The 24163-nt window shown below is 32.5% G+C and overlaps 1 protein-coding gene across 1 annotated transcript in view; it reads right to left on the bottom strand.

Moving 5' to 3' along the window:
* The window catches only part of LOC125067226 (lachesin-like), a 78455-nt gene extending 55415 nt beyond the window's left edge, over positions 1-23040 (bottom strand). The window contains exon 1 of the mRNA XM_047675694.1: positions 22832-23040. The gene's annotated coding sequence lies outside the window, so the exon portion shown is untranslated. The remainder of the gene's footprint in view (positions 1-22831) is intronic.
* Positions 23041-24163: the final 1123 nt, after the last annotated feature.

Genomic DNA, 24163 nt, shown 5'->3' with positions numbered 1-24163 from the left:
GACAACTATACCCCAGAAATAAGGCTTAAGGCACGACGGTGGAAACCCATTAAGCTCTCAGTAGCTAATCAATACGAATATTTATCACGATAGTAGATGTAACTACGGCTTGAACTAAAAATACGAACATAAAAAAACATTTATTGTATTAAAAAGAATTCAATATGATATTTACTTTGTGATTTACGCTTATAGTAGGGTCGTGAGAAAAATTGCGTTTGATGGATGAAAATCTGGCCTATATATATCGAGCTATATTATAATCTTAAAACTGACCTTTAAGATTAAAAAAGATAGCCTAGACTCATGCCTTTTACCTTGTCACTTAAATGCAGATCAAACGTGGATCTATAATACGCACACGAAAGAACAAATTGAAAAAGCCAAAGAGCCATAGAGAAAAGTATGCTTAACCTAAAATTCAGAGACAAAAAACGACAAAGCGAAATAAAAGAAAGAACAAAAATGATTGATGCTTTAACCAACTGCAAGAAACTAAAGTGGAAGTGGTCTGATCGCATTGCCCTTAAGGATAAAGAGAGATGGTCTAGAAAAATTACTGCATGAGCTGACCCCCCAGAAAAAGGAAAAGAGCCCCTTAGAAAGATGAGAAGATGAACTTATAAAATTCGTAAACTAAAACTGGATGAGAATAGCTCAAGACAGGAAAAAGTGGATTGATATGGAGGAGGCCGCCCGTCGAGAGGTATTTAGTTCAAATTATACAAAAAAAAACACTGTTTATTATTACTAAGGAATTAAAGAGGCTTACATAAAACAAAAATTATAAGCTTTGTGAAATAAGTCCAAACCTTCTCAAAGACAAGAGTTCTTAGCCCAGCAGTAGGACATTTAAAGGGTGTCAAGGAACTTAAGCTCCTGTCAGACTCCGGCCACGATGACATTTCTCAACAAAGTCCTACCAATAACGCGTGAGATATTACATTATATTGAACTGATATGTATGTGAACGCAAAGACGGGAAGAGATGCACTCTCGTAATCCGATGGGACAGCAGTCTGGCACTGGAGACAGTGCAGGCGCAGGATTAACAGCCTTACGTTCGTATCCAGGTGCAGTGGCAACTTCCAAGTAACGGTCTATTGCTAAGAGAATACAGAAATATCGAATATTTTTTAGACCAATGAAGCAGACATAGTAATAAAATATATATGTACTGTATACATATAGCTTATATAAATAATATAATTCAGTTGTTTATAAAAAAATTCTAAGGTCCGTTGAGGTTCCTTTTTTTCAGTGACACTATTTGTTGTCTACACACAAAAGACCTAATCATTGTTTCTACGTCTCAGGTAATCCCGTATTTCTTCATCCTAGCCGCTGTGTACAACTACAATTTTGATAACATTACATTCTGTCTCTTTAAATCGCAACAATGTTAAAATATCTTCAAGTATCGTATAGATTTAATTATGTCTCCAGACATAATGAGAAAACTTTACGAATTCAGAACTTAGTTATACGAAATTATAATAATTATGACTATTTTTTTTCTGAATTTTATTAAATTTATAATTATTATTCTATTTTAACCAAAGGAATCAGACCCAGGCAGGCACTAAATTTCATGTGCTAAATTTGTGTTCATAATTCATCTCGTGCTCGGCGGTGACGGAAAACATCGTGAGGAAACCTTCATGTTTCTAATTTCAACGAAATTCTGCCACATGTGTATTCCACCAACCCGCATTGGAGCAGCATGGTGGAATATGCTCCAAACCTTCTCCTCAATGGGAGACGAGGCCTTAGCCCAGCTGTGGGAAATTTACAGGCTGCTAATGTAATGTAAATGTAATGTAATCAGACCTTTTACCTGAGTTTACATTTTCCGAGATTGAAAACCGTCGTAAGAATGTGAATTGTTTGTAACATTTCGGTTACTTTAAATAAACTACCGAAACATAAATCGTGTAGTTGTAAACACAACACAAATCTTTTTTTTTCGTTTTTTTATTATTTCTCACTTATTTATGATGTGGTTTACAACTGAGGTTTGAAAATATTAGAAACCAATGAATTCAATTTTGAATCACAAACAAAACATTGGATTCAATTGACGACATGAAAAACATCATAATATCATGATAGAACAAACATTATTGTATTAAAGGTATTATGATTCTATCTAAAAATGACTTCACTGTTAATAGAGAACTTTACTGGCGCAATTTTGTTAACCTAAGCTCTTGTCTGTAGGTGCCAACGCCAGAACTAAGCTGAGCTAAGCGAAATTCATATTGAGTCTGGCTTTCACGTGAAATTCACAACACGAAACTACCATTCTATTCAAGAGCAGACTGCCTTTGCTATATCCTAACCCATTTACATTAGTCAAATTAAGAAAAGTTTAAAATGAACTTTGTTTCTTATACATATATAATTAAAAAATGATTCAATCAAGAATATGCTATTTAATTACGACTTAAGTTTATTACTGAATTGAACAAAACTAATGTATTATCTATCTATTATTTTTTTAATAAAATTCGATTTGACCGGCCATTACAAAAAAGAAGCCATTGTAGAGACCGAGGATCAGTAATAGCAGCGTAGAAATCCCGCTAGATTGACTGATAACCTAAAAATGTGGCGGAGCCGGTTGGACACGGAAAGTGAAGGAGGAGTTTTGGCATGCATAAGAAGACTATGAATATTGAACTGCAATGGGCTGAATTATTAAGATGATTTTACTACCGACACTGTCAAATACCCATTCGATGTTTTTACCTACGTTGAAAGACAGAATTGGAAGATCTTCAAGGACTATACCAAGGCTAAAACAGGCTACTTGCTAATATTAACGTAAAGCAGTAAGTATATATCCAACTTGTCAAGCTCCTCGAACCAAATCGAACTCTTTGTTTTAATAAATTAAAAAATGAATAAAGCACATATTAGTCGAATTCCGTCCCGTTTCAAGTGAAGACGGTATTTAGTAATAAAAATTCAATAAGTGTACAGAGCGAAGGGTATTAGCGGCGCGAGTTTTCCTCGTCGCTTAAATAATAACATAGACATTTTCCAATACATGCTCCAATAAGAGCCCCCTCCGGCACAACGCGCCTCCCTACAACGAGTAATGCCCCAAAATAGAGTCTTCGTTTTCACGACTTTAACGAAAATTTATGAAATTTGTTAAGCTTCCTACGTAACAGAATTGACAACTAAATACTTATTTAATTAGCAAAGAAAATATTCTTGTTTTTTTTTTTTTAATAAGTTAATTTATTCATAAACAAAAAACAAAGGCATTTCAAATTAAACTTTATAAAAAAAGACTATGTGTCAAAATTTCTTTATACTTACAATTTCATAATCGAAGATTTTGTTTGAAATGAACAAAACAGATAATGTAAATCAAACTACTAACGGCAAGAACATATAAATTTTTGCCGATATTTCATAACTATTTCAATTGAATCTTGTTTATGTTTAAAGCCCATTTAGGAATTACTTTGATAGTAATCCGTAGTACGTTGCAAGAGATATACAAACATGCTCTCAACTTGCCTACACAGTTTAAACACGTAGGCCGAGTAGGCTTAACATCCGAAACATTCCAGGCAAATACCATAGTACTGCTTTCAGACCGGATTTTAAGATTAAACCATGTAAATTTTCATGAATATAAGAAATAGAACATATTATGTTTATGCGTTTAAAGTTAAAGTAAAGTTAATAAATAAAAAAAAAGTAATGTTAATAATTTAAAATTTTGTTTTTTTGCAATATATCGGCATTACAATTCGGCAAAGTTATATGTCAATGGAAGTATTAGTAAGTGACCTAACATTCTTATGTCTCAAATCACAAACACAATTTTGTGGCAATTGCACATAAAATTTACCAATTATTAAATGGGAATTTAGGCAATTATTATTATACGTGGACACGCTTCTCTTATTAAATTATTACTCAGCTCTTGTGATATTGGTCTCTCATGTTTCCTCGTTCTGTCTGACTTACACCTTATTGTACTTCTTTTGTCTATCAATCATGCTGGAACCTCGAAATATGTCCGACCCATTTTCATTTTAATGAGAGTCATTTTATTTCATCATTACCTTGGTTTCTTTGTTCATTTTATCTTATGAATATAATATTTGTAACTGCTTTATCCGTGATGTGATAAAATAAGTGTTCAAATTCGCGGGTCGCTGATGTCCGTTGCTAATATAAAATATTAGATTTTTTGACGCCAGCCTGTCCCGATGACTTTATACAATTTAAAGTGGCATGCTAAAAAAAAGTATTATCTGTCGTAGTGCACTTATAATAATAAAGACTTTTTTTCAGCAACAGACTTATTTACATTTAATTTGTTCAGTTAGACTACAGGAAATGCGAACTTAATCGACTACTTTTTCATACATAAAAAAAAAAATTTGGATTATAGTTCAATGGATACATTTGCCGATTATAATTCTATCACCCACCAACCCACAGTGGTGCACCATGATGAAATAAGCTATACTCGCCCCTTAAACAGGAAATGTGCTATTTGCTTATAAAAGTTAACAGTTTTCATCGTTATTAAAAAAATTTCCCACAATACTCAACTAGGCTCAACTTGGAATTGAATATTTAAATTCATACACATAATAAAACACGTACAACATCTTGTAGGTACAAACAAAAATAAGTAAAGGTTCTCAATTATAATGATTTAAATGTAATAATTTTACAATGTTATTGCGCTTTATATATACTTAATAACGAAAAACATTTGTATTTTCTCCATACAATTTAATTAATTCTTGTCATTTGATTAATCCAATACGATCCACGTGATAAGCCAAAAAATATTATCATCATTAATCATTTTTTTATCTTTACAGTTTTTTTTATACTATAGCGTAGACGAGCAAGGTCAAGGTGCCCCTTGATGGTAAATGATCACCACCGCCCACTGATGTTTGTGGTGTAATAATAACCATAATATATTATATAGCCAATATGCCATCATTCTTGGGAACTAAGATGTTATGTCCTTAGGGCCTGTAGTTACACTGGCTCACTCACCCTTCAAACCGGAACACAACAATACTAAGTATTGCTGTTTGGCGGTAGAATATGCGTGGGTGGTACCTACACAGTCGGCATCGGGCGGACATAAGGTGTACATCTGTCCATATCCAGTGAAAAAAAAATATTTGTTTTGATTATATACCTAATTAAATGTGTACCGAAGATAAGATAACAGTTATATATTATTCTGTCTTTACTTTTAGAAAGTTTGTCTGAAATACGCACACGTGCACGAGTGACGCTTGTATTTATCGTTGTCCGAGTTGTTATAGGAAACAGCCTTTTTCGAAATGGAACTAACATGCAATTGAACGTGTCATTTTTATTATCCATAAACATCTTAGTTTGAAATGGCTGTTATAATATTAGCCGTTTAATAAGTTTTCATAGCCAGACTTCACTTTTGTGATTGCTTAAATGTGTGTTAATAAGCCGCGGACACTTTACTGGAATATTGTGTGAAGACTTATTTTGTATCCTTTAAAATTAAATTTTATATATTTTTTTCATTTAAATAATCTATACTAATATAATAAAGTAACTCTGTCTGTCTGTTGCTCTTTCACAGCCATACCGAATTTGATGAAATTCGTTATGAAGCATGCTTGAACTCAAGGATAGGCAAAGGCTATTAAGGCTATTTTATGCTAAGCACTTGACGACCAAACCCTAAAACGCGAGCGAAGCCGTGGCTGACAATTGTAAGCGAATAAATTATTTAAATTACCCATTACCTCTAAAAATTTTATTTTAAAGTGCGATTTAAAAGTTATTTGGAAGGTACATAAAGGCTCATTTAGATTTATTGACCAGGAGTTTTAGTATACTTGCAAGTTGCATCAACCTTTTTAGTTGGCCTGTTGCAAAGCGCAATTTGTTCCTTTTTTATTAGTTTTTAAACACCGAGTAAAGATGGTCATTAAGTCTTCGGTCAATACGCAGAGAACTTAGTTGAGAATTGTCAGACAACCTGGTTTTATTTTATTTACAATTTATTTTCAATGAGACATCAGATGTGTTTAACATCTAATTACCTGAAGTATCAGCAAATAATAATACCATATAATATTTGGTGCATACTAGAATAGTAATTAACAATTTCAAAATCCAACAGTGTCAAATATCAGTCGCTATTATTATAAACAAAAAAATATATTTATTTACTTGGATTATTATTTAGTGTATAAGTAGGTTATGTCGTCGATTGAGTCAAAGATCGTTTTTTTGTTACTTGACTTCAAGAAGGAGGATGTTATCAATTTGTCCATGTATACAATCATTCGTATATACGTATCAACCAACTATCCATCCGGCTTCACGTGGGTACATAAGAGTATATATACAACTTTCATATTGAAGAACAAACATAAAAAAAACATTCTTGATATTATCCGACTAAAAATATTATACATAGATATAAATATTTCTCTTAAATCTCTGTGTATTGAGGAACCGTATTAAAAACCGTTACGTAGTTCAAAAGATGTACGTACAGACGGCGGGAAGCGACTTCGTTTTATACTATGTATAGATGCAGCTTACATTAACGCTCACTGACTGACGCTCGCCCACTTCCTATACAACTTATGATCAAATTATTTGATACAGATTAGATAATAAGTAAATTAATAAGTGTTTAATGTCATACAGATAAATATCTGTATGACATTAAACACTTATTAATTTTAAACTATTACTGCAAACAAAAATTACCGATTACCTTTAACAATTTAGACTAGAACGTTCGGATGTAATACACGATATTTGAAAAACATTTAAGAAATGTTACGTCAACGTAACCCATTACAGGGTATTTAGATCACCAAATAAGAAGAAAACACGTGGGACTTTCAGTAAGATTTATTATCACAATATGTACAAGGTTGAGCAGTAAAATATAAGTGTTCAAGGAATTTACTGGGTTCTAAGTTACATAACTGAAACGTTGTTGAACATTTACATTCTACAACATATAAGCATATAGTTACTTAAAAATAATCTTTGATAATAAACTAACTTGTTTAAAATACGAGTTAATCTTAAGCAAGGAGTAGACTTGCTTATCGAGGCATTTTTATTGCACCGACATAAAAAAATATTCTATTAATTAATTGAGTTGTTATAATTCCTGAATAGAAATTGACTTTTATTTCTTCGTTTACAAAAAACGATCATATTATACTGCTACTTATTTTATTCCAAAAATATAATACCTATATAACTCAGATATGCAAGGAAAAAAATTATAAACGTGTAGCCTTTAAAAATGGAATCAATTTCGTTAAAAGTTTTACAATCTGGGCACGCCACATCCCAACCATAGTTGGATTTTATTTTGAAAAAGATCCATTATTGACGAAATAAATTCGTAAGCGACCGCTTCAGAATAAATTGCATTTGTGATGGATATATAAATAAAAATACAATAAAAGTTTGAGAAAAACATTTCTCGTACGTATCTATTTAAGACATTTCAAAAGGGTATTTTAAATTCTATAAACGACTGTAGAAAAATTAAACATTGTATAATCTTCGATGAAAATTGTTGCTTACTTTAAGAAAGTCGAGAGCGAATCTTGAATTAATAATCCCTAAATACTGTTTTATCAGCTTTCAGTCTTTATCTTCTTAGACCGGATAGAAGATAAGGATCGTCGTTTACAAATTGCCCGCTCTAAATGTAGCCTCGTTATTATATAACGTATACATATTATTAATAGATATACAATTTATTTTCGGAAAACAACAGCATATAATACAAAATATAAACATTAAAAATACAGTATACAGATATTGTCTGCTAAAGCTGAGCCAATTACTATTTTCCATTGAATTGTACAAACTTAATATTAGTTAACAGAAGAAGAAACACACATTTTGATAGATAACATTTAAAAGTAACAAAACAAGGAATAAAAAAAAATCAAAAACTAAATAATGAATACAAATTAGGCAACACAGATTATGTTGTGGATGTGTGTGTGCAGTGCAGTTACACTGTTATTTTGTGCGTGTATAAGTGATTTTATGTGTGTATGTGTTTAAGTGTATGCAAATATTGTGTGAGTTTGAATGGTTAAATTTAATTTTGAGAATTTAACTGTGAGAATGTCTTTTTTAAATGATTTAATCGAGCGATGATAAATACTCGATTTTTTATTATATTGTGAGAAAACGCGCGACTATGTGGTTTGCAGCGTAAAGCGTAACGCGTCTTGGATAAACGGACGTGTAACCGATTAGAATGTGCATAACGAGTTCGCGTGTTACATTAAGAAGAACCCGCGAGTGCAACTCAGGCGAGTCTAGCTTACCAGAGACTAAATCATTTATAAATATCATATCTAATGTTTCACATCGATCTGTCAAGCTGGATATGCGATAAAGATAATAAGCATCGCTATAGTTAAGATGTTAAATAAACTTATTTTGTATGTATTCAATTATTTCAATATATTTATCATATTCTGGGTTCCAAATACAATTAGCATACTCTGATATGCTTCCAACATAAGAGAAATATGCAATTTTTAAACAGCTAATGTCATGAAAAGGTTTGCAAGTTCTAATTATAAACCCTAGTAGTTTATAGACCTCATTAATATAATTAATTTAAGTTTACTCTATATTTTATGAATACTAAACCGTATGCTATTATTATTTGTATAATATTATAATATGCACACGTATAATCAAATATTTAGAGCCACGCAAACATAAGCATAGTTAACTGCCACCAATATAAACCCATGCGTATGTTTAAACACAAACCAAAATTTAGGTCATTAAGCCGGTAATTTTCATATTATGTTTCTATATGAAAGTAAGCACACTAAGCATTTATATTGAAGAGGGAAATCATCTTGGACGGATACATTAAAATAAAGAAAGAGCTTGTAAAGATCACAGTACTGGGCTTAAGCCTCCTTTTGTTTTCGAAGAGAACACTTGGAGCTTATTATAATACACTGCTTTAATTCGAATATAGTATGACATTAATAGATATATCATTATTATGTTTTAGCTTACTTTGAATATTCGAGTTGTTAAAATAATACATTTTCATAGGTGTAAAATTAAAAATTAAATGTATGTGTGCGTAGGTAACAACACTAACACGTTTAGCAAAAACTCACAAAAGCTCACAAGTGATCGCTTCTCATTTAATTTACTAGCAAACTAAAATGAACAAAGAATATTTCATATTATATTTTATAAGTCAAAACATCCTACATACTTTTATACATTTTTTTTTAATTTTAAACTTTTATTTATTATTATAAATATATAGGTAAGTATACAAAAATCTATACTTCCATACTATCAATGCGAAAGTACCTCTGTCTCGCTTTCACGCCGAAACTACTGGACCGATTTAAATGAAATTTGGTACACAAATAGTCTACAGTCTAAGAAATGACAGCTTTTTTCCAAATAAAAAAAGTGCTGTAAAGGGGGTTGAAAGGTTGTAAGTTGTTGAAGGTATTGTAATTTTTAGAGCATAAATTATATTAGAAGCATAAAACTTATATTTTAGACTGTAGACTTATAAACTAACATATCATGACACCCACTAAGGAGCGAATTTTTGGAAATTCTACCCCTAAAGGAAGAAATAAGGGATGAAAGTTTTTATGGAAGTCCGTCATTTTTTAAGTTAAAAACATGAAACTTTTTTTGAGATACTGATTAAAATGATTAAATACGTATTTAAGTGTTTCCAGATATTCTACCTCTAAGGGGTTTAATAGGGGTTGATATTTCTTATATAGATTAGTCTGGAAGTCTGTCATTTTTGAAGTAAGAAGCATGAAACCTAATTTATGGGCTACTGATCAAAAATGAGTATATATGTATTCAAGCGTTTCTTGATATTCTACCTCTGAGGGGGTGAAATAAGGGATGAAAGTTTTTATGGAAATTAGTCATTTTTTAGATTAAAAACTTCTTTCTGGATATTTTAGGACCAAGGAGTGAAATAGAGGTAACATTTCGTATATAGGATAGTGTGGAAGACCGTCATTTTTGAAGTTAGAAGCATGAAATTTTATTTATAAACTACTGATTATAAATTAGTAGATAAATATTTAAACATTTCTTGATATTTTACGCCTAAAGGGAAAAAGTAGGAGTTGACATTTTGTATACAAGTTAGTCTGGAAGTCCGTCATTTTGAGGTTAGAAGCATGAAATTTTATTTTTGGACTACCGATTAAAAGTGAGTAGATTCGGATTTAAGCGTTTTTGAATATTTTACGCCTAAGGGCTGAAATACACGACAATGTGGTATACAAAGAGGTCTTACATAATATTTTAAGTTAATTTGTAAATATATTCATATTCTACGAGAGCAAAGCCGCGGGTAACAGCTAGTTAAAAAGAAAAAATAGATATCATAGTATACATGTTATGTCACATAAATCGTTTTCTTCTACTTTAAGAGAAACGACAGGTAAAATTATCTTTTTTTTATATTGATTAAATGGATTATTTATTTTGACTACACGAGAGACGATCATATGATCTAATGATTAAAACTGTTGGTTGTCCATCCTTGTAAAGAACAAAATTGAACGTGATATAAACTATCAAACTGCTTAGGTGTGAAGTGCCGCTTTACCTTACTCGATTCAAAAACTCGGCATGAATCTCAGTTTGGTCGACCAAAGTTGCAATTATTGCAAAAAAACTCAGTTTTGGAGTATTATACATTTTTTACCGAAGCCGTATTGATGATTGTGCATCACATTAGGTCATCGTTATTATCTTTATATGCCCGGAATTTATGGTTTGGTTATAATTGGTCTGTAGTTGGCAAAATTATAAAATACTAGTATATTAAAATTAACAAGAAATACTACGAATAGAAGAGAAAATACTACAAATATCAACAGTAATCACGTCTAACTAAATACAATGGCTTTACAATAAAAAGAAACATAAGTTGTGAAATAAACTTGCCTTTGATTTTCACCAATTTCCTTTCAAAGTCAGCGTAAAATTACCACGCAGTTTCACAGTATATTATAAAACTCAATAGAATATTTAAAAAACATTAATATAAAATAAATGTAAAGTAAATAATAATTAATAATAAAAACAAGATAAATAATAACACAGTATGTTTCAAATAACTTAAGCAAATTGGCGGTCAATGCACTTTTCATAGCAATCTTTCTTTGGAACTATTACTGACCTGCAATAAACCGTTTTATGGAGCTCTGTCGTCCTCAATTACATTTGATAAGTAGTGAATAGACCACAATAAAATAATTTAAAAGTAGACACGTCTTTTATCTGCAATTTTTTCATTGAGCCAATTTGCTAACTGATTGTGACGTAAATTAGAATTCGACGACTTTAAGAACTATTATATTTCGTACGCTTCATTCTTTGATATAAATATATAGTGTAGTCATTTTATTGTGCTGGCAACTTTGCACGGTTTTTAAGGAATAAAAGTAACTAATTTGACTTTTTCCATTTCTACCACATAGCATGGTGCGCTCGAGTTTGTCATTCTTTCATCGTGCGAGGCAACGAAAACACGGTTACCTGAAAACTTTATTTAAATAATAGTAAAATGCCTAAGCGAAGTGCTGAAGAAAAAAATAATTACTATAATGCAAAAATCAAAAAGTTGAAAGCTAAGCGAACGGGTAAAAAATATCATTGTGTGATATTCTTCGTCGGATTTAGAAATAAACATAGGTAAGTTTATTTATTACTAAGTTGTTAGTGAAGAGAGATATTTTAAAAAAATTCAACAAACCAGCGTCAGTAAGCTTTCCTGGGGGGTTAACTGCGAGTTAACACGACAGTTAAGCAGACGCTCAAAAAGCATAAACCTGGGGGTTGAGTCAACACGAAGGTGTCATTTTGAAGTTAAAACTTTGAAAGTGTTAAATAATTAATTGGAAAAAAAATTTCCTTTTTTTCCATCTACACTATGAATATTTATTTTTAATATTTTTCTTCCTTTGTCGAATAGAGAACGAAACCGCAGGCAATAGTACGTGGCCATTATGTGAACTCGAACATCGTTCACCTACACCAACACCGTCGCTGCCCATACAGACTTCACATACACAGCGTTCGCCGAGACCACCTCATGTACAACCGGCACTAGACATAGATCAAAAACCTGAACCCGGACTCGACTCGAGGGTGATGACTCAGACTCAGATAACTCAGAGGGTCATCACCTAAGGGTGATGTTTCTAAAGGTACCCCAGCTTATGGTCCCAATATTCATAGTAAGTCAACGTTGGCTCCCGATCCTTAAAAAAGGCTTACTTTCTCAAACAAAAGAAATACTTTTAAAAGAATTTACCATACCTGATAACTATAGGTTGTTGAAAGCACCGATTGTGAACCCAGAGCTTACAGCGGCGGTTACAGAAATTGTAAAGAATCGAGAAAAGAAAATTCAAACCGAACTAGATCAACTAGTTCTGGGCATAGCCGCGGTTAACCAGGCGACGACATTACTTTTGTCTCATGATGAAAAGGTTCCAACAAACAACAACACCATCGGAAACAGTTTATCCTGGCAGCTCTCAGGGTGGCATTCATCGCTAGAGGAACCCCGATCCAAACATTAGACTTAATAATGGCTTCTATTTCGCACAAACTACTGGATCGATTTAAATGAATTTTGGTACACAAATAGCCTGAGAAAGGACATAGGCTACATTTTAAGTCGAAAAAAGTGCTGTAAAGGGTTGAAAAGGGGGATGAAAGGTTGTAAGTTGTTGAAAGTATTGTCATTTTTAGAACTAGACGCATAAAACTTATATTTAAGGCTGTATACTTATAAAATAACATATCATGACACCCACTAAAACGGGAAATTTGGAAATTCTACCCCTAAATGTGTGAAATAGGAGTTGAATGTTTGTATGGAAGTTCGTAATTTTTTATGTTAGAAACATGAAACTTTATTTTTGTGTTACAGATAATAAGTAAATACGTATTTAAGCGTTTCTTGATCAAATAAGAAGATGAAAGTTTTTATGGGAGTCAGTCATTTTTTAAGTTAAAAACATGAAACTTTATTTTTGGGATACTGTTTGAAAATTAGTAGATACGTATTTAAGCGTTTCTGCATATACTACCTATAAGGGGTTAAAAAAGGGTTGACATTTTTTATATAGGTTAGTCTGGAAGTCAGTCATTTTGAAGTTAGAAACATGAAATTTTATTTTTGGGCTACCGATAAAAATTAGTAGATTCGCATTTAAGCGTATACCCAGTATATAGGATAGTCTGAAAGACCGTCATTTTTGAAGTTAAAAGCATGAATTTATGAACTACTGATTAAAAATGAGTAGATACGTCTTTAAGCGTTTTTGGATATTCTACCCTTAAGGCTGAAATACACACCAATGTGGTATTCAAAGAGCTTGTACATTAACGTATATTTGAATCTATATATGTATATATATACCTATGAATATATATATATAAGTAATTAAATAAATAAATAAATAAATATATCTATAAATTACCATTTGTAAACAAAAAAAAGAGAAACCATATTTTGTTTAAAGCCGTAGATGATAAAAACGTTCGCTTTTAAAGACAAAGAAGCGTTACTAGAGCTGAAGAACTGGTCCGTTCCAAACAAATTACTTAGCTGAACTACAAACTTGCATAAACTTTGATGAGCCAGATTTTGACTTCGTAATCAATGTTTTACATACTCCTGATAAAAATACGAACGAAGATTATTATTGAATATATATTTATTAAATGTCTATTGTGTATATTTTAATTTAAAATACATTATTATGTATAGAGCATGTATCAGTCTATATGTATTTAAAGCATATCATAAATAATTATTTAGTATGAGTAAGTAATTTAATATATTACATTAGCATTAGCGGCCTGTAAATTTCCCACTGCTGGGCTAAGGCCTCCTCTCCCTTTGAGGAGAAGGTTTGGAGCATGTTCCACTACGCTGCTCCAATGCATCCGGTGGAATACACATATGCCAGAATTTCGTTGAAATTTGACACATGCAGATTTCCTCACGATGTTTTCCTTCACCGCCGAGCACGAGATGAATTATAAACACAAACTAAGCACATTAAAATTCAGTGGTGCCTGCCTGGGCCATCTCGGTTCTTTTAATACATGTTTAAAATAGTTGGCCAAATGTCCATAGTCAATACCAACACACACATGACATGAGCATTGAAAGACGCATTGCCTGCCCCTTACATCATCAATCTACTATCAACTTTGAGAACTTAGACGCTTGTCCCTTGTATCTGTAGTTACATGCGCTCACTCGCCTTCTAAACCGGCATACAACAATACTAAGTATTTCTGTTACCGTTTGAGCATGCGATGTCGGTGGTTCTTACCGAAAATATTTCATGATGGGGCTTGCAGAAATCTAAGTATCGATAATATCTATCCTAATATTATAAATACAAATGTAACTCTGTCTGTTACTCTTTCAGAAGCTTTATAACTCTGTCCTCTTCGAAGGGAGAACTCCGGAGGCGTGGAGTAGGAGTGTGGTCGTCCTGTTCTTCAAAAAGGGAGACAAGACCCTGCTGAAGAACTATCGACCCATATCCCTAATGAGCCACATCTATAAGCTGTTTTCAAGAGTGATCACGAACCGTCTTGCGCGAAGATTCGACGAATTCCAACCCCCGGAACAGGCCGGATTTCGGAGCGGATACGGCACCATAGACCACATTCACACAGTGCGGCAGATTATACAGAAGTCCCATGAGTATAATCGGCCCCTGTGTCTTGCATTCGTGGACTATGAGAAGGCCTTTGACTCGGTTGAAATCTGGGCTGTTCTGGAGTCCCTGCAGCGCTGCCAAGTTGATTGGCGATACATCCAAGTGATGAGATGTATCTACAAGGCCGCCACCATGTCCGTCCAAGTACAGAGTCGGCAAACGAATCCCATACCATTGCATCGAGGAGTGAGACAAGGGGACGTTATTTCCCCCAAATTGTTCACTAATGCAATGGAGGACATGTTCAAGACGCTGAACTGGAAAGGGCGTGGCATTAACATCAATGGCGAGTACATCTCTCACTTGAAATTCGCAGACGACATCGTCATCATGGCAGAAACACTGCAGGACCTACAACAGATGCTGAATGAGCTGGCTGATTCTTCTATGCGCATCGGCCTACGGATGAACTTGGATAAAACCAAGGTCATGTTCAATGAACATGTTCTACCGGAACCGATTGCGATACACGGTACCTTCCTCGAAGTTGTTCAAAAATATTTCTACCTCGGGCAGACATTGCGATTAGGTAGAAACAACTTTGAGGATGAGTTGAATAGAAGAATTCAGCTAGGTTGGGCAGCATTTGGGAAGTTACGACGAATCTTCACATCGTCGATCCCACAGTGCCTTAAGACGAAAGTCTTCAACCAGTGCGTCCTACCCGTCATGACATACGGAGCCGAAACGTGGACACTCACGACAAAGCTGGTCCACCGGGTTAAAGTCGCTCAGCGTGCTATGGAAAGGGCTATGCTCGGAGTATCTCTGAGGGATCGCATCAGAAATGAGGTGATCCGTCAGAGAACCAAGGTCATCGACATAGCCCACCGGATTAGTAAACTGAAGTGGCAGTGGGCTGGCCATATTTGTCGTAGAACCGATAACCGTTGGGGAAAACGTGTTCTAGAGTGGAGACCGCGTCTCGGCAAACGTAGTGTAGGACGTCCTCAGGCACGGTGGAGTGACGATTTGCGCAAGACGGCTGGCAGGAGCTGGATGCGAGTTGCCGAAGATAGACCACAGTGGCGTGCATTTGGAGAGGCCTATGTCCAGCAGTGGACGAACGCGGGCTGATGTGTGTGTGTGTGTGTCTGTTACTCTTTCACTATAGTTATTAGCACTTTTCCAATTTACTATGAAGGTATGTAGAACTTGACGACCAACCTCTTATACGCGAGCGAAGTCGCGGGCGACATCTAGTATAATGTGTGTTGTATATAAAGTAATAATTCAATTAGTTTGATCGTAATATAATTCGCTCATAACTTACAAATTAATCTACCGCCCAATAGTAATAGGAGTGTTACTGTTTATTAATACTGTTGTCGATTCAGAAGGAGCCAAGAACAAGGAACAACATCTTGACCCCAGGTTGGTGGCGTATTGATAGATTAAAGACTAATTTATATTAATTCTCATGAACAGGGTCTATAAGCAAAGGTGATCATTTTAATACCAGGTGGTCCATCCTCTTCAAATCAAATCAAATCAAGTTTATTCAAGTAAACTTCACAACGAAGCGTTTTTGAATCGTCAATATTAAAATACTACCACCGTTTCGGAAAGCAGCCTCCAGCAAGAAGAAACGGCAAGAAACTCGTATACTTGCTCTTTTCAAATAAACAGATTTACAGTGCTGTTTTTTTACAAAAATTAGTGTCTTGATTTTTTCTAAAAAGTACTCTTTTAATGAATAATAAGACTTATCTACCTTCCTATATTAAAATAAATAAAATATATTTAAAAAAAATCTTTAAGCTGTTGAAAGGATTTAAATATAAATTCAGTTAAACGTCAGATGTCTGATGTTGATATAAATGAAGGTTTTATAATACCAGCATAAAGTCACACATGATAAAATTATTCGAATAAATTTTACATTTGCGTCAATAAAAAAACCTCGGACGAATATGAAAGTTGGCGATATTAATTTCAGTTGTTCGAATATTCATGTGTACTGCTCGCTTTGTGGGTTCACGAAAAGCTAATTGTATTTTTTATTTATTTTATACATTACATATTAACTGGATAGAGTTTGCCAGTTTTCATTATTATTAAAAATGTTTTCATTAATCAGAAACGAAGAAATTCGAGATATCTAAAATTCAAGATGTAAATAGGTCTCTTTTGAATAAATCTTAATTACTAATCGCACTTTAAACTGTAGGTCTTAATCAATACTCTCTTACCTCTCGCATCAAAAGGTGTTATCTATCATAGCGTTAAAAGGCAATCAGAATATAAATAAAACAAGTCTTAGCCAGTAGTAATTACTTTCCTATGCTCTTACATTAAAGAGAGAGCTTTAGATATTAAAGAGTATGCATTCATCTTTCTTATTTCATATAAATTTATGTCGCTTGAAACTTTTATTTTTAATAAAACTGTAAATTTCAGAACGTACTCAATAGGTAAGTTTTTTTTCTTTTTTAACTACATTATCTTTATATCTATTTTGAATTCAATTTATGAGTCTGTCTCTAGTTCGTACTGATGTAATTAGGGTGTTATTGAAAAATTAATATAAAGATGTGTTGTATTTGTTAATGAGCGTAACTATCACCTATCAATCTTTTGCAACGTCACACTTTCATACAGACACCATATTATTTTTAATACTAATAGTTTACGCTTACCTATATTTTATAATCCGGCTTATATATTTCTCCGTAACTCAGTGTGTTGTTTGTAATAAAGCTACTTATGGTTATCTAGGATATTTATTATAATAGTACTGAATATGGGCTGTCCGATATATTATTATAATATATAATATTTAATTCTGTGTGTGTTTTTTTAATACTAGCTTGTGATAAATCGGCCTGTAAAGGTCAAGCGGTAGACATAGCGGTCTTAATAAGGTGCCATAATTGACGCCTTACCTTAGTTTACGCCTCGCCGTAGTTATGTGCTCGAATCGTAGCGTGTATAAATATATTTTTAATTTTAAATATGTTTCCTAAGCTCTGCATAACATGAGAACAAACGATGATATCGATTTGAAACAAATTTCATCTCTCAAGTGATTGCGTAATGTACACTTAATGAAAATATAATTAATTTTGATATAACAGTTTATATAAACCACTTAAACGAATATTATCTTAACAGACGTAAACCTAGAAGTTGATAGTTTATTGTCTGCGAAGAACTTGGAAACAATTTATCCACATTACAACATTAATGATGACGTCATGACTTTGACAGCAATAATGAAAACTTGAAATTACAATTGACAAGAGCTTATTTTAATTGAATAAAGAATTCTTCTCATCTCTAGGACCTTCAAATTTGTTACTTTCACTTATGGCCAATTTTAGGCCGATAATTATCAAGCGAACCATTGAGCGAACAAAAGTGTGTGTACACAATCACCAGTCCATTCTCTATTCACACACTCTCATAATCCTACATCAGCGGAAAGAGTTCAAGCAAGGCGGCTTTGCGTGCTTTCTGATACAAGATTATTCTGTACAATACGTACACTTACTTTCAGACTCCAGTCCGCCAGACTGCTACTGACAATTTAGGGACAGACATACCCAATAACTTTTTTGTAACGGGGTTCCAACTCAGGGATGTGCGGCCTCATAAGCCAACTTCATATGATACTTATATTTATTTTAATTTTGAGAGCATTTATTCGAAAAGCTCCTACGATATTATATCCGATTGTATTGCGATAAATGTTTATATTCTTTAAAACATAAATATAAGAAAATGTGCTAGGCACTATCATATAAATACATTATATAGCTGATGCTGGTTCCATTTATACAAGAAAGTCAGTTTTAACAGAAAAAAAAGTATATCATAAAGGAAACTTTTTAACTTTTTTTGGAATACATTTTAATTTTATTTAATAAAATTAAAAGATATTGTAATATAGTGCATGATAAAAGTCATAATTAAGCAGATATAAAAAATAAAATTAAGTGTATATATGATAAAATATGATAAAATTAATATTAGAGTACAAACATTCAGTGATGTTTAATCAAAGGCAACTAGAGACCTCAAACAGCAGAATAAACGTGAATCATGGTATATTCGGCTTTTTAAAAGTCGACTACGCATCTCGTCAATAATCAAAATGAGCTCTTAGTACCGAAATCTCAAATTTTAACTAACTAAAATGAATACTAAAAGAGTAAGAAATAAGTATCAAAATAATTACAAGAATCATTTTTGGATTGCACTACAAACTATTAATAAAACTTGCATAAAAAGTAAATTGTAAGCTCGATAATGAGTTTTTTTATTAATAATAATATTTATTATTATAACTTCATCATCATCATCATCTCAGCCGTAGGACTGCTGGACATAGGCCTCCCCCAAAGATCGCCACAACGACCGTTCTTTTGCAGCCCGCAATCAGCGGCTTCCCGCGACCTTCTCCAGGTCGTCGGACCACCTTGTGGGCCCTACCCACGCTGCGTCTTCCGTATTATTACGATTACTTATAAGTCTATTAATCTAAGGTAAAAAATATATTGTTAGCCAAATATTATTTGTCAACATATAATAACAGTTCAAATTTTAAGAGCCTTTTACTTTCGTAGGTTACCTTTACTATTAAATTATCAAAGTATTATTATATATTATACTTTTGCAGGATGTCTAGTACCACTAGACACACAGAAAAAGTATAATACGGGTATGTCGTATTTTTAGAAAATTTTGCAATCCCGACCAGAGCGTAGTTCTTCAATATCAGCAAATATACGATTGATATTTTTTTTTAAATACTGAACGTTTTTAATGTATGCATCTAAATTTTTTATCTGAATAATTTTAACTTAAAAATTCGTAATTCGATACCGAGCCTTATTTTCCTTTATAATTTAGTAAAACACATAAACTATAATTTCCTCAACTTTGGAAAATGTCATGTACTTGCAAATCACTCGTGCACATGTGTAATGTTAGCGAATGTTATTATGAACCGCTAACACATACATCGTTTGTTATTGCCTGCATCTATAAATGAAAATTATTCAATTTTTTTTAAAATTGTGAACTGTTTAACTAATGTTAAAAAGTGTTTGTACGTATTATGTATTTCAGTTGTACAATATCTAAAAATCGCAATGATTATTGTATTGGTTAAGTTTACATGCCTTAATCTCAAATATAAGGTACATTTACTATTAATTTACATAAGCCTGTCTCGAAACTGAAGTAAAATATATGGTATACATCAATCGATCTGAAGTACAATAATATGAGATTTGATCATATAATACTTAAAAACTTTTTAGAAACTGGAGATGAGTCACTTAAATAATTAATTATTACCTCATAAATATAAATTATTAATTAAAATGAATATAATTATAACTTTCAATTTTAAATTTTATGATAGTTGATTTCAGTATTAGCAAGAATCAGAATCATGTATACGATAATAAAATACATAAATAATATAACAAGTTGTAAATGCTTGGCACAGTTTATTCCACGCTCGTCTAATGCATGTTCGTGGTATGGGGCAGAATATTTTGACACATGCAGGTTCGAGGTTTCCTCACGAGTTTTCCTTAACAGCCAAACGCGAAGTGAATTATAAACAAAGCTATAATAGTGCTGTATCGAAGAAATATAAGATCCAGTTAGATGTTGAGTTTGCTAATAATCCAAATTACTTTACTACTTTAATAATGAAATCTAAAAATTACTTTAAAAACTTATTAATCATCTTATTTTTTGTGGTACTATTTAGACTAATCGATGTTCGCCATTGAGGTAGTGATAAAAAAAACATTCTCATTACCTAAACTCTATCTCGTTTGTTGGTAGGTTAAATAGTGCAAAGGTAACTTATTGACGTGGCAAAATATTGATTAAGACGCTAAGTAATTTTTAATAAGTAATAAATATAGTACTCGTATATTAAATTAAATAGTATATATCTTTATATCTATCATCAGTACTCATTCATTAATAATACATATTGGCATATACTGAGGTACTGAGTACGCACATGTACATACACCAGGTACAAAAGATACAAGTTCTATCTATATTGAGTGAGCGAGCGTACTACTTTCTATTGCTGTCTTCTAGTGTAAAGGGTGAGTGAGCTGGTGTAATTAAAGGGTTCTTAGTTGCTATAATTATCAGCGCATAGACAGTTTAAGTAATGGTCTATATTTCTTACAGTGTCACTGTAGGGCAGAGGTGGCTGCAACAAATAGTCTGCTTATTGGGTTAACCAAAGAAGGTAAGAAAAAAATGCCTGAATTATTCAAAAGAATGATTTCGATTGAATGTAGTATACCTCCAGCTATACTAAAAGATTTATAAAGTAAAAACTAAAACCCCAACAAAAATATATAAGTATATAGACGTATAATATATACACGTTGGAGTTAAGAAACCTCCTCCGTTTGAAGTTGGTTAAAAAATATGCGCCACAATTTTCTTGACACCATTACACTCGAACAGTTTTCCGGACCGGACGTCCCGTACTATTCTTGAAGACGGTGTCATTTTTTTCAGCCAGCTTTATTAGCATCAATCAAAAACAAAATGCGCTTCATTCTAGTAGGCTCTTATAAGAACTTATGAATCGTTTTAAAAGTTTATACTAAATATAAAGCTACCGCCGTTTCGGAGTGTATATTCTACGGTCAAGAACCGGCAAGCAACTCAATAGTTACTATTTTCCACCGATCAATATATACTGATTCGTGTTTTTTTTTTATAATCAATATAATCTCATATCGATTATATTTATTAATGTATTATATTAAATTCTCTTAATGCCTAAATCAACGTGTAATAGATATTTATGTTTATAAAATTGGTCCTGTTGCTAAGCTGTTTGACACAATACATTGGATTGGAAGCTTCGCCTACATATACATATATAGAACCATCCCTTATAATCTCCCTTATTATCTAGGATAACAAGCACCCTCAATTATGTCCTAAAGTATTAACAATTTTTATTTTTATTAGAATCAATTAAAAGAAAAAGCAAAAATATAAAATATAACTTGATTGTTTTTTAAAACATATCCTCGTAAATATTAATCAATCAAAATATACTTTATTCGAGTAGACTTTGATGAGCACTTTCGAATCGTTATTTTACAGAACTGTATTAAACTTAAACGTACCACCGGAATGTAGATACCGTAAATAACCAGAAAAAAAAACAGTAGTTACTCTTTTCTGCCATTTGAAATACAAAGCTATGTATACAATTTAATTTATAATAAAATAAATACAAAGCCTTGTTACAGGGTAATCTCATAAATATATGTAAATATATAAACGACCAAAACATTTTTGAGTTAATATAAAGGATGGTTTATTTTACCACTTTAATTATTATTTACAAGATATTAAAAAATAAATTACAATGTATATCCGAAATTCTAAAAACTATCGATATGTCACGTGTCTTCGAGTTGCTGATTATTTTTTATCTTTAGATTGGGCTATTACTTTTAATACAATATAAATGAGATTAATAAATAAATTGCTATATCTGGTAACGGCTGTATCAACACAATAAAAGTATTGTGACTTGACGGTTATTTTATATAAACCGCTCACGATACGGCTGAGTGGCAGTTTTTGTTGCTCATCGACACTTCATTCATCTCAACCAAAACATTAACAGTTCCATTGTAATCACGAACAATAACCGCACCACACGAATTTGTGACAATAATGATTCTTGGAAAGAGCCTTTTAATATTGTACCAGTGTAATGAAAATCTTATATATTTATTGTTCTTTGTTAATTTCTTTTAGGACTTAAACTCTAATGAAACTCGTTCATCTAATTAATGTAAACAATAAACGTTAACTTCCTAATTACAAATACCTTTAAGCTATAACAAAGAAAAACAAATATGTAAGTAATATAAGTAAAAAGTACACAGTTCCTATGAAAACACCATTAAAAATATTCAAAATAATGTTTACAAACAACTCAACTTTTGAAACTTGCGCAAATTAAAAGTATGAAGAACTACTTTCTTTCTTACCTTTATTTTGAGAGCGCCTTCAACACCCGCGGTCGGGAGATGGCGCCGCGGAGCGACGCAACGCAGCGCAATGTTCAACTTTTAGCAGCGCTCGAACGTTAGGAACGCAGCGCGACCCGCGGGTACCGGCGATTCATTACCAACGAGCGTGGAGGCTGCACGCCGCCCGCTCTCCGCCCGCACCCCGTTCGACCGTGCGCATGCGCCCCTGTTCCCTATCGCGCTCCTGTTGCATCTGACGCGACGTCAAAACGTAAACGCTATGAATACGGTTAATCGGTGATATCTGGCGATCTGGCCACCGCGAGATTCGCAGACTTAATTTAAATTTAAAAACTTAAAAAATATTGAGCACATATTTTTAAATTATAATTTAAAACGACTAGATCAGTTTTATTAAATATGAAACTAGCAAATACATATTTATTATTATGGTCTAAAATTACGCATTGTTATAATCAAAAACCACGGCGGTCCCTTCTTTGTATTTCCATCACTTAAAATATTTAAGAGTATTTAGTAAAAAGTTTACCCCTTAATAATAACCCTTCCTTAATCGCTATGAACCTTCATCAGAGCACTACAAGCTAAACGTAATCCTTTAAAACATGTTAGACCTTATTTATAGCTGGGCTAATAGCACCTAAATCCAAGACCGTGCTTTAGCGAACATTGAACAGAAAGCCATTATAGGAAAACTTTTAAAATTTTAATATAAGACTTTCTAGTTATTTTTTTAGTGTGTGAATCCAAAATATACCTTTATATTTTTGTATGTATACCACATTTTCATTAAATTAGTTTTTTATAAAATAATATATATTCATTTAAATTGTTTATATTTTTTTCTATACCGTAACACCAACATAATAGTCAATAATGACAAGTTACGCCTCCGCGAGTTTTGTTTTATACCTTTGCAGTCATTAAAACATATGCCCAATACTGGAATTATCATATTTTGTTAAAATGCCTAGTCTATAAACCCAGTTGAATATACCTTCTATTTCGCTTTTTTAAATATCAAATTATGCAGATTCAACTTAAATCATAATTAGAAACTTTTTTGAGATTACTTCGATATTCCTACTAGTTTTTTAATTCATTAGACATCCACGTACGTAATCTTGAAAAATGTTGATATTTGTTTTTTCTCATAATATTTTAGAGACTTAGCTTTTAAATGATAAACATCAATAAGTGACAAGAAAACACAATATAAAAGGCAAGGGCTTAGGAAATAATTCTTGGTTTTTCAAGCGGAATTTTAACAGAAAACCATTATCGACTTACTGATTGATATCAGAGTATATATATTATAATATACGGCTA

This window comes from Vanessa atalanta, chromosome 11 (assembly GCF_905147765.1).
Source record: "Vanessa atalanta chromosome 11, ilVanAtal1.2, whole genome shotgun sequence".
Classification (NCBI taxonomy): domain Eukaryota; kingdom Metazoa; phylum Arthropoda; class Insecta; order Lepidoptera; family Nymphalidae; genus Vanessa; species Vanessa atalanta.
The sequence above is the reverse complement of the archived record's forward strand: the minus strand, read 5'-3'. Positions and strand labels throughout refer to the sequence as shown.